Source organism: Taudactylus pleione, unplaced genomic scaffold (genome assembly GCF_031769625.1).
Source record: "Taudactylus pleione unplaced genomic scaffold, aTauple2 ptg000007l, whole genome shotgun sequence".
Classification (NCBI taxonomy): Eukaryota; Metazoa; Chordata; class Amphibia; order Anura; family Myobatrachidae; genus Taudactylus; species Taudactylus pleione.
The window spans coordinates 28,103,917-28,116,049 of NW_028284410.1; the positions used below are offsets into that span (position 1 = coordinate 28,103,917).

A 12,133-nucleotide genomic window follows, 5' to 3' on the forward strand; every position below is an offset into this window, starting at 1 on the left:
TTTATCAAGTACAAAACTGTGGTGCACAGCATACATTCATTTTACATCTTCTATTAGGGAAACTGGGAGGATCAGTTCCCAACAAAGGGGCATATCTAAAAATTTTGCAGACCAATTTTGAATTACCGCAGGTATGCTTGCTGCCGTTACCTGCGGTATTCAATTTCTAAAAAATGGTCGCAGAATTTGGGGAGATACAGGCAGCTAGACCATACTCTCACCTGTGTTCCAACGCTCCCGGATGCCGCATGCTCCATATACCGCCCACACACAACACACACCACACTGACACCTTTCACAGACACCAGCAGCACCCCTCACACTGACACTGGTAGCACCCCTCACACACACACAGACAGGACACACAGGACGTCTCACACACACGCTGACACCTTTCACAGACCAACAGCACCCCTCACACACACACAGGACACACACACACTGACACCCTTCACAGACACCAGCAGCACCCTTCACACTGACACTGGCAGCACCCCTCACACACACACAGGACACACAGGGGGCCTCATACACACACTCACACCCTTCACAGACCAACAGCACCCCTCACACTGACACCGGCAGCACACACAGGGGGTCTCATACACACACTGACACCCTTCACAGAACAACAGCAACCCTCACACACACACAGGACACACACACACACACATTGACACCCTTCACAGACCAACAGCACCCCTCACACACACACAGGACACACACACACTGACACCCTTCATAGACACCAGCAGCACCCCTCACACACACAGACATACAGGGGGTCTCACACACACACTGACACCCTTCACAGACCAACAGCAACCCTCACACTAACACCAGCAGCACCCCTCACACTGACACCGGCAGCTCCCCTCACACTGACACACACACACTGACACACACACACTGACAGGGGTCACATTCACGCTGCTGAAGACTTAAGATGACTTAAGAAGACTTAAGTCAGAGAAGCAGATGAGGAAGACAGTACAGCACAAGGTGAGTATTATTGACTAAGCCAATTGGAAACATGCAATTGCATAATAAATCTTTGGGTGGGGGGGGTCCAAGGGGTCCTGAAGCAAGCCCTACAATTTTTCCTTAAAATAACAAAAAATAGGACTTGGTCAGGTGGTGCTAAAAATAATTGAGCGCTGCATGAAAAACCATTTTAGATAGGGAAAACCTTGTGGCTGCAGGGAAATCCCAGCAGGGGTTTTTTTAAATTTTGCCAGCAATTGGATATGTCCCATAGTTGTGTTATGTGAATGAATGCTCTAGGTTATGCAGCCTCATGTATCTATATGGTTTGTTTCATGTGAAAAATATGTGATATCACCGTGAGAAAGGTGTTTACTGGGGATCCAGTACTTAGCAAAAACTTTTTCCCGCCACAAAAGGACACGATTTTTACACATCTGCAGAGAAGCTTTTTATTTCAAAGAGCACTTTATGCATGAAAGCACCTTTTTTTGTGCATTGCAGCCAATGTAATAAAAACATTGCAACATACATCATGACAAATAAATCAAATACACTCCAATAAGTACAATACTCGCAGTTCCCGCGCTCCTCTGGAGTAAAAGTCAGATTCAGGAAAAGTTAATAAATGAGAAAGTTTCCCCGGAATGGATTCCTATGCTGTTCTTTTTTAAAAGATTCAACCAGTGAATATGCCAAAATTCCTCAAAAAAATGAAGAAGTAGTATATAGTGAAGTACAGTTTATTTAAAACATAAAAACATCCATAAAACACATAAAGATGGCTGCGTACCAGATATATAGGGGTGTAGGACAATTCACACCCAAAATAGCATGTACAGGGATATAAACAGTCACCTCCCGGGATGGGTTCGTGTGATCCCCCTGATGTCTATACAGCAGTGGTTCGTCCTCTAGCCCTTATTCCGGGTGTTCTCAATGCAGCTCCTTTCTCACCAACGCATTTCTGCTCATATAGAGCCTTTTTCAAGGTGTGTGTTGACCACCATATACTACTTCCTTAAATACCCTAAGGTGTCTCCCTATTGGTCCATCTCTCAATGATCATATTCTACTCCCATAGGGGCACAATCACCAACTATAGTCCAACTATGTCTCACCTCCTAAAATAAGATTTCATTCTCCCCAGGTCTATGTAGTTATTACCATACAAATATCATTTAGCGGTTTGCGTTCTATTGGCTGGAACGCATACCACTTCCGGTTGGCTTCCTATAGCACTCAGCGGAGATGATGTATGTTAACATCATCTCCGCATCAGTAAAGCCACCTACGAAGGCGTCTGGCGTCCTGCGCGTGCACTCCATTCAATGGAACGCACGCCGCCTCCGATCACAGTGTCCGGAAGTGACGCTGCATCTGCTCCGCTGGCAATGTGTTACTCGGCAGCGGATTATGTTTGCGTTCCAGCTCGTGGAACGCATAAAGCGTCCAAATCACCACTTTCAATTATGAATCTTCACTGTGCAATCTCTGCTGTTACTATATAACTAGGCAGCAGATTATGTCTGCGTTCCAACTGGTGGAACGCACAAAGCGTCCAGATCACCGCTTCCCATTATAAATCTTCACTGTGCAAATAACAATATATACCCGCATATGAAATAAATACCCACTTCCCATAAATAATTGATAAATACATCATAAAAATACATCATAAAACTCATCATAAAAAAAACAAAATGAAATACACTAGTTACGTTTCCAACCAGATCCAAAACTTGCAAAGCATTTTGGGGTCAGTTCCACCCACTACCCTAGAAATAGAGCGTAAAATAGAAGCTCAGGATATAAAGTAAAGAAAAAAATATCAAACATCTGGAGAAGTAGATGCTAATCATTCAAGATGTTAAACACATATAAATATTAAACATATATAACCAGATTCTGAATCCGATACAAGTGGGTTTGCGGATGCATCTGGCGAAATTTAGCATACTGCGCATGTCCCATAGAAATAGAGCAGTGACTGGGCATACGCACGTGGACAGAGATCGCAGGTGCGGACTAATCAGTTTACTCTTTCTGCAATATGAGCATTACTGGGTGGCCATCCAGACACACAGAAGTGTTTCCAACTAGTAGGAGCGTCATGGGCATATAAATCTAATTCAGTAGTGTGAGGACGGAGATGGGACACTTGTTTCAGATAGATCTTTTGCACCCAGCTGGAGTGGGTGCATGTCCACATACTAATGATGGCGGTTGCAGATGGAAACACAGTGGCGGTACGGCATTCTACGTGCAGAAGCATAGATGTTGGGCATACACGGGTGGAATATCGCATAAGCTAGTAGGCTGCCAGAGCTGTACAGAAAAGCGGCCGCTGAAGTGTCCGTTGATGAGTCAGCCCCATAGTGGTATAAAGAGGCAGCAGAAAATAGCTTTTAAATCATTTTCTATTCTCTCTTGCACATCTATAAATATTTTTACTATTTCAATTAGCTTAAGAGGATCTAACTATTTTGTTTTTAATTAAATTAACAAAGACAAAAGATTTTCACAATCTAAGCCTGGTCTTTATTGCTCTGCAATCATATTTGTGTACTCACTATTTTCTTTATGCAACTAAGGTCCGTATTCAATTTGAAGCATTAAGTCCAGATCCGCGTTAATTTACCGCCGATTACGTCATTATCGCCTGTTTTGGTTTTACCTCGTATTCAATTTGAAAGACTTTCCGCCTAGGCGGAAAGTCAATGCAATGTAATAGGCGGTAAAGTATTGCCTATGAATGGCAGGTAGAAAAAAGTGCAGAATTGGGGTTTTGGGGTGCAAAGTTACGGGAATCCCTGTGCAGCCTTCAGACAGTCCCCCAAAGGTAATCTGTGTCAAAAAAAAAAAAAAACCTTAAAGACATCCCAAAAATTTACTTTGAAAGTGGGGGCAAAAAAAAAAAATGTTGGGGTACAAACTTAAAAACTAGCGAACTTGACTCTGGGGGGGGTCCCCAAGTATGCCCCAGGTGTTTTTTTGATTGCAGGCATTTGCGGCAGGTGGATTTTTCACGATCTTTACAACTTCACTTTTTCAACTTTAAATATGCTGACCCCCATTTTCAAGTACCCCAAATTTGCTGTGATAAGTTATTTTCTGGAAAATATACTCCTAAATACTATTCTGCATCAGGTATAGAAAAACACAGTTGATAGTCCCATTACTTTTGGCCCCTTAAAAAGTGGGAGGCACATATAGAGACCATTGTAATTCCTAACACCGTTCACCTGATTTGGATGTAATTACCCTCAAATTAAATCTGAAAGTCTGCAGTTAAAGCACATCTTGTTTGTTTCATCTCAAAGCCATTGTGGTGGTGAATAGAGGCCAAAATATGAAAATTCTGTCAGTGTCCCAATATTTATGGACCTGACTGTAGATATGTAGGAGATAAAAAGAAGGGGCAAGTGATGGGTTAGGATGGGTTGATGTTTTTTTCTAAAAGGCAAATTTTAGTTTAGCACATGTTCCGCAATGTTTCAAAAACTTTATTTTATTGATAGAAATTCTAAAACATATTACAAGGAATGCATATATTATTATACACCCATGTTTCCAAACTTAATCAAAGGAAATATGTTGCCTATAGAGTACCAACGGTATGTGTAGAATTATTTCCCCTAAAGGGCCGTACACACTGGGTGATAAAAGTGAACGATAACGATATTGTTCATATAGTCCAGTGTGTATGCCCTGAACGATCAACGATTTGCGCTCCCGTGGGTCGTTAAAGATATCCCCAGTCGGCTGTACATGCACTCAAATCTGGGGATATCATTAACGATGCCATGCCCCCCCACTTCCGCCATTCGTCGTTCGTTGTAGACGACATCGGCAAGTGTGTATATTTTTGCCGATGTCGGCACCCTCGCTGGGCCCGCTGCTGCCGAAATCGGCTTATACACACATTGTCTAGTGTGTATGAGCCTTAAGAGATGCTTTCTTCTCCAAGGCTAGCACCCAATTAGTAAGGCTAGGTAAAACAATGGGGTATATTCAATTAGACGCGAAAAGTCCCGTACTTTTCGCATTCCGGACTTTTCGCAGACATCGCAGGTTTTCCATTTGAAAAAGTATCGCGCGTGTCCCCACTTATCCCCATATTCAATTACAAATCAGTGAAAACGGCACCCGGCAAAACGCAAACAGTCGAAAAGTGCTGTCAGATTTGGGGAAATCAGCCTGACACCCCCCAAAAGATCTACTAACATTGGGGATCATGGTAGGGGCTCCCAAATAGCCCTGCTGAAGGTATTTGGGGTACTTAAATGCTCTCATTAGCTGCTAAATAGCGTCTTTGCACAAATGGTGAAGAACAGCATTTAGCAGGTTTTTTTTATGAAAATAACTAATCCCAGCAAATTTGGGGTACATGAAAATGGGTGCAAGCATGGTTAAAAATCACAAAAGTGAGGTTTTAAATAACGTGAAGAATGCACCTTCAGCAAGCACCTGCAATAAAGAAAACCTCCCCCATGCTTGCAGACCCCCCAAAGTTTATTTCGCTAGTTTTGAAGTTTGTCCCATAACTTTGTAGTTTTTCGCCCCCTTTTTCAAAGTAAATTTTTGGGGTGTTCTTTTAATTTTTTTAGGATTTTTTTGACACAGTTTACCTTTGGCGACCTGTCCTAAGGGTGCAGGGTGGTTTCCCCACCTTTCGACAGCTATTCATAGGCAAAACTTTTCCGCCGTGTACATTGCATTGCGTTTTCGCACCGGAGAAAAGTCACCACAATTGAATATGGGGATAAATTTCCACTGGCGAAATGACGTCACCAGCAAAACTTTTCACAGAAAACGGCTTTTTGCTGCTAATTGAATACGGCCCAATATTGGAAAATGCTGTAGTCCCATGAATAGGATGCATTATCATCCCTATTAATAACACACAAAACAAATACTGTTTTTATTTGCACTGATTCAGATTGCATTAACCCTTGCAGTATGTTTACATACTGGCAAGGGTTACTGTATGTTTACATACTGGCAACCCAAAAAGAATAATAATAGAGTATAAACCAATAAAAGAATAGATCAATGAATGGGGGCAGTTGGGTACCCTGAAGAAACAATTGTATCAACATAACATTCCTTTCCTGCATTAGCTAGAGCCATCTCTACTGGAAAGCAATGCCTTTAACATTCTACTTTATTTGCTCTTCAAACAAATAGGACATACTTTGATGTTTGCCTGAAACATCGTTCTTTTGTTACACCACAGAATAACATTTTTTTTCCGACCCGTGTCTCCTAACTTCTGAGCCATGTATGATATTTGCTCAGCTCTCTTCATAACAAGACGCCAGCCGCACACCCTTCACCAACTTCTCTTCTCTTCAGATGTGAAGTGGTTGTAGTCATGGAGACAATCAAACCAGCTTTTCACCTGTCTATAATTTCACATCCTCTCTCTAATTCACCGCACCTCATTTATATTTCTTATTGATGTTTACCACTTATTCCTGAAATGTTCAGACTATATAAAAAAATGACATAACTGTAGATTATGGGGTTGATGCTAAGATGGGCGTACGCCAGTTTGCTTAACATAAAGTATGCAAATGTGTGCTGTGTAAACACACAAGAATTCTGTATGCTTATGCTCATTTGGACACATCTTACAAATATTATTATTAGTATTAACTGCTTTTTATATAGCGCTTAGATATTTACACAGAGAAAGCTCATGCATATAAGAGATGTACATACAAAGGGCCTGATTCAGACCCGCTTGCAAGCGCATTGCACTCGCAAGCAGGTCGATGTTGGCCCAGTGCGCACGCACGGCGTGAGCCCCGTAGCGAGTGAGACCTTCACTCGCTCCAGAGCTCGCAGCAAAACGGGGCGGCTGACGATGTTGATCGACAGCTCGCCCCGTTTTGTAGGCGGGTAGGGGGGGGTGGCTGAACAAACGGAGGCATTCCCGAAGGAACACCTGCCATTTGTGGGCGGCCCTACTGACATAACTCGTGATGTCAGTAGTGGACTTCCAGCTCTATTAGAGCTGGAAGTCCACTTGGCATTGCAAGTGCAGAGACCCTACCACAAGGGTCTCCTCGCAATGCTGATGGTCGCGTTCATCGTGACCATCGCCAGGCCGCTCGCACAACTGTGGGTGGTCACCCACAGCTGTGCGAGCGGCCTGGAGGCCGGATTAAAAAAAATAGGGACGCCCTGATTCAGAGCGAGCGTACGTAAATAGCGTTTGCCTCTGAATCAGGCCCAAACTCCTCATAGATAGAACCATGTCCAGAATTGAACCATGGCCCCAGTGCTTGCTATTTCTTCCTCATAATAATAATAATAATAATAATAATATTATATAGATTAAAATAAGAAAAGATTTAATCAACGAACGGGGAATAGTTGTACAGTAGATCTAGAACAATCCATTCTACAGATGTGTCCTTATATACCTATCCCTTTTGCTCCATATGGCGTGAGACACCTGGCATACTGTACCTTAGACACTCCTGACAGCTAGCAATTCCCGTGCTCAAGTACGTATTTCCAAAATTTGTGTCTTAATTTGCTAACAGTGTACTAAGTAGCTAATGGAGTACTAAGGGCCTGATTCACAGATGTATGCTATAACATATCGGTCTTTATACACAGCAGCTGTGCTATAATATGCAAAAGCCGTGGGATGCATCTTGTGCAAAAAGACGCCCACTGCAGGCTGTAGTGATGCACTCTATGTTCAAAGATTCAGCATTGTATCAACTGCATGACCATTGGACATCTAAGTAACCCTCAGATTACTCAGGATGTCTAGTGCAATCACGCTGCCGGGGCAGGGGAGCTGCATCCAAGGATGCAGCACTGGCTTCAGAGCACCCAGAAAATGAGGCCAACATGCTGCCCATTGCTGTCCCCAAATCCCAACAGCCTGTCAATCATGCCTCATCTTTTGGGGCATTGTGAGCGACATTGCAGAAACAGATCTGCATATTTGCACTGCAGCTCCTGCGTTTGTGCAGATCTGCAAACATTGGCGGTATATACATAAATATCGAACTTACATACATCTCAAAATGAGGCCCTAAGTAGCTAATAATGTACTAAGGGCCAAATTCAGAGTTGTACATTTTGCACACAGCAGCTGCATCTCTGGACACAGCTGCTGCATGCATTTATGATAATGCTGCAGGAGGCGTCTGAATGAAAAAGACACCGCCAGCCAACATCTCAGATCTGATGCTTGCTTACGAAGATGCAGGATCGGTTTAACATCACAACCATCGGTTGCAATATGTGCAGCACAGGCCATATAAGTAAGCCTAAGCTTACTCATAACTGGCTGCCAGAACTGCTCAGCCGGGGCCAGGAAGTCTGCATCAGAAGACACTGACCCTGGCCTTGGAGTTCACACAAAATGCCACTGTTTTTGGAACTGTCCCCAACACCGCCCATTCCCTGCCCATAAACGGCCGCAACCTGTCAATCAGGCTGCGACGTTCAGGGTGCAATGTGAAGATAGGTGTACATAAGTACATTAGCTAGTACTATCTCTACTTGAAAGCAAAGCCTTCTACATCCTCTTAAAGATAAATTCACTAAAAATCGCATCTGACTGAAGGTGCCCATACATCAGCGATTGTTTGTCACGATCCGGCGATGTGATGGGAAATGCTGAGTGGAAACGCTGACCTCCAACCATCGATGTTCTGAGATCCGTCGCCAGATTGCAGACATTTCACATGTAAAAATGTCCGCGATTTGACAATTGCGATCATTTTTTGATCGTGATCGTCAAATTGCCGAAATCAAACATGTTGGATTTCTGCGATCCTGCGATGCCGGATTGCAGCATAGCGGGATCGCGGCAATCCGTTGCTAATGTATGGGGCCCATGAGATGCCATTTACGGGCAAGTTTTCAAACAAAAATATTTTGTAAAGATAAACATGGGTGACAAAATCTCTCTGAAAAACACAGGTAAAAACACAAATAGAAGTAAATACACCATCGGCCAGAATTGCAAGTACTTTCCATAGACAGGAATGCAACTCGGGCATTTACCAAGTATCGTGTTTGCTAACACGATCATAAATGAAGAAAACTCAGGACAAAATAGAAGGGTTTGTCTCTTGGCCAATCAGCAGACTGGCCGTTGATTGTGTAGGACAGACCACTCACAGCCAATCAGCTGCCTGTTGCCATGGTAGCGGGCGCTGATTGGCTCACAGCCATATAAATGAAGGAACACGTGGGTTCCATCACTTTTGGGAGAAGAGCTATATGTATATACACATAGCTCTTCTATGTCACCATGGATCATTTTTTTATTTTCACACCAGCCAGGATGCTACTGTAGAAGAAGGCCGACCGGTGTCAGGGAGTAGGTAAGTATGTAGTGTGAGTGGGTGTGAGTGAATGTATGTAGTGTGAGTGGGTGTGAGTGAATGTTTAATAAAATAATAAAACATTTGTGTGTGTATGGTCATTATTTTAATATATCTTTTACATGGGGACTATAGGTAGCAGGAGGTCCCTAATTATTATTATTATTATTATTATTATTATTATTATTACCAGTTATTTATATAGCGCACACATATTCCGCAGCGCTTTACAGAGAATAGTTGGATAGTTGGCCATTCACATCAGTCCCTGCCCCAGTGGAGCTTACAATCTATGTTCCCTATCACATGCGCACACACATACACACTAGGGTTAATTTTATGTTTTGGAGCCAATTAACCTACCAGTATATTTTTGGAGTGTGGGAGGAAACCGGAGTACCCGGAGGAAACCCACGCCCTAATGCCCGGGCTTGCTGGCACTCAAGGTTCTCCAAGTGCCAGCAAGCGAGGCAGGCTTACTGAGACTTGTAGTCCTACTGTAAACGGCAATATTAGTTAAAATCTATTCTTGACATACAGGGGTGCAGGAGATAGCCACGGGCTTCAGCCCAGGCCTGGGGTATACTCAGGAGAGGATACCACTTTATTGAGGGGGTGCCCACTTCCAGAAGAATCCCTGAACTGGGATGACTATTTGGGGGGGGTTGATGCGTTGGCCGGGATGACTCCATCAAATGTGTCCCCTGGCTCTGGCATTACCCCTCTGCTTGTTGAGCCCAAAGCTGATTCTTAAGATGTGGGGCTCTGCTCAGTAAGGGGTAAATTTACTAAGAATCGTGCCTGGCCGAGTATTACTAAGTATCACGTTTGACTGAATTGTGCGATGGTGTGTGCAATCGTGTTTGCAAGTGTGATTCAGGAGGGAAGGCATCAGCAAACATAGCCAAACAAAGATAAATCCTTGGAGTCGACCAAAAAAGCAGAACTGAGAAAGCAATAGTGTAATTCATTTAAAAAGAACCTTTCTGACACCAAGTCAAAATCTTACCTGCTCACCATAGCAAGGTTAATTTAATAAAGATAATATATTTACTATCTTCTCAACAGCTTAACATCAAACTGAATACCAGAGTAGGAGTATTCTACAGCTATTTAAAATTATAGATCCCAGCATGACCAGCAATCAAATTTTACCAATTTGATAGGTGACATTTTGCTATCAATACATTGTAACTAAACTGGCATTATTGACTCGTTTGTCAGGGAGGAAAAAAGCAAACAGTATTTTAATTATAACAGTAAGGCGCAAGACATGTACTACAGATGACAGGCCCACAAATGTCAGTGTTCTAAAATGTATGTACTGTAGTAATATTTTGGTGCAGTTGTTTTTAAACCATACCTTCAAGAAAATGCACATTAACAGTAACTACATATTAGGAACTATACTATGAGGATTATTTTCTAGGAAAAAGCAAATGTACAGTATGCTGACTACAGTAGGTACAATCTGATGCTGATCGCTTGACATGAGTTACTCCACATTTGCACTTTGTTAATAAATAGCCTCAATGTCTTTTGACATTGCATGTTGCACTGTATCATGATAAAACGTGTTTACACTATATCCATGTTGTCTCTTTGAGATGGAGAGAGCTGATTAGATTAGTAAAGGTTCAGCCTCAGGCAATTGAAGAGGACAGAAGGTAGAGAGCATATCAGAGTAGTTCCTAGAGCAGTAGCTGTACAATGATAGAGTGTTGTTGGTACACACAGCTTTGCAGATACTGTACGGCTCTGCAAAATTCATCGGGCAATAGGTTTGGCACAAATGTATGTAGCCTCCTCATACTGCAAGTGTTTCCACTATTAAAGTATTTTACTAAACAGGAGCTGAATCCAGTAGCTACTGCACTCCCTAATGCATGGAACAGTATTTAATTCTTACAAATAGTATATAAGTTGAAAAGCTAGGTACACAAACATTTTTTTTACATTCAGCATTAATGCAGCAACCTGTAAAATACTTAATGTTCGAGGAATATATAAACATTTTAAGTGAGTCTAGTCCACATTTCTTGGTAAGGACATACATCAGCAGGAGGGATGTAGTTGAAATCCCAGCTGTCGGGATGTAAAGACATCAGCAGGAAGGATGTAGTTGAAATCCCAGCTGTCGGGATGCCAGTGCTCAGAATGCCGGCACTGGAATCTCGACACAAGTCAGAATCCCAGCACCAGTATACCAACGGTAAGTTGTGGGGTTAAGGAGAAGGTTAGGGTCAGAGGTCAGGGTTAGGCACTAGGAGGAGGCTTAGGCTTTATAGTGGGAGGGTTAGGCACTAGACGGGGAGGGTTCAGGTTTAGGGTGCGGGGAGGAAGGGCTAAGGATACGGTTAGGATACTTACCGACAGGTGTTGGTACCCTAACCCTGTCGGTATGCCGACATCAGGATTCTGACCGCCGAGATCCTGAGCACCGGCACCCCCACTAACACCACCATAACTATTTTGCTGACCATGTGAACCACATTAACAGTTCCTTTTTTATAAACTCCTGACTGTTGTCATTACATAACTTCATCTCCTTGTCCATCACTGATTTCCATTCACACTAGTCATTTCTTGATTTTGCCTCTTGGATATCTTGAGGATATCTGAGCACAAAATTTCCTCCTTGGTGGTTTTCGCAAACGTTCTTGTCTGTGGTTGGATGTGTATGCTGGTAGGCTATTGTTCAGATATGTCTCCAGCTGATGGACACGAATACATACAGAAGATTCACATCAAATAACAACAAGTCTGTTGGTTTGGATGTGGTACAC

General features: G+C 42.8%; 1 protein-coding gene across 1 annotated transcript in view; it reads left to right on the plus strand.

Annotated features, from left to right (window-relative positions):
- CSMD2 (CUB and Sushi multiple domains 2) overlaps positions 1-12,133 on the plus strand; it is a 1,115,355-nt gene that overhangs the window by 132,296 nt on the left and 970,926 nt on the right. The gene's annotated exons all lie outside the window — the stretch shown is intronic.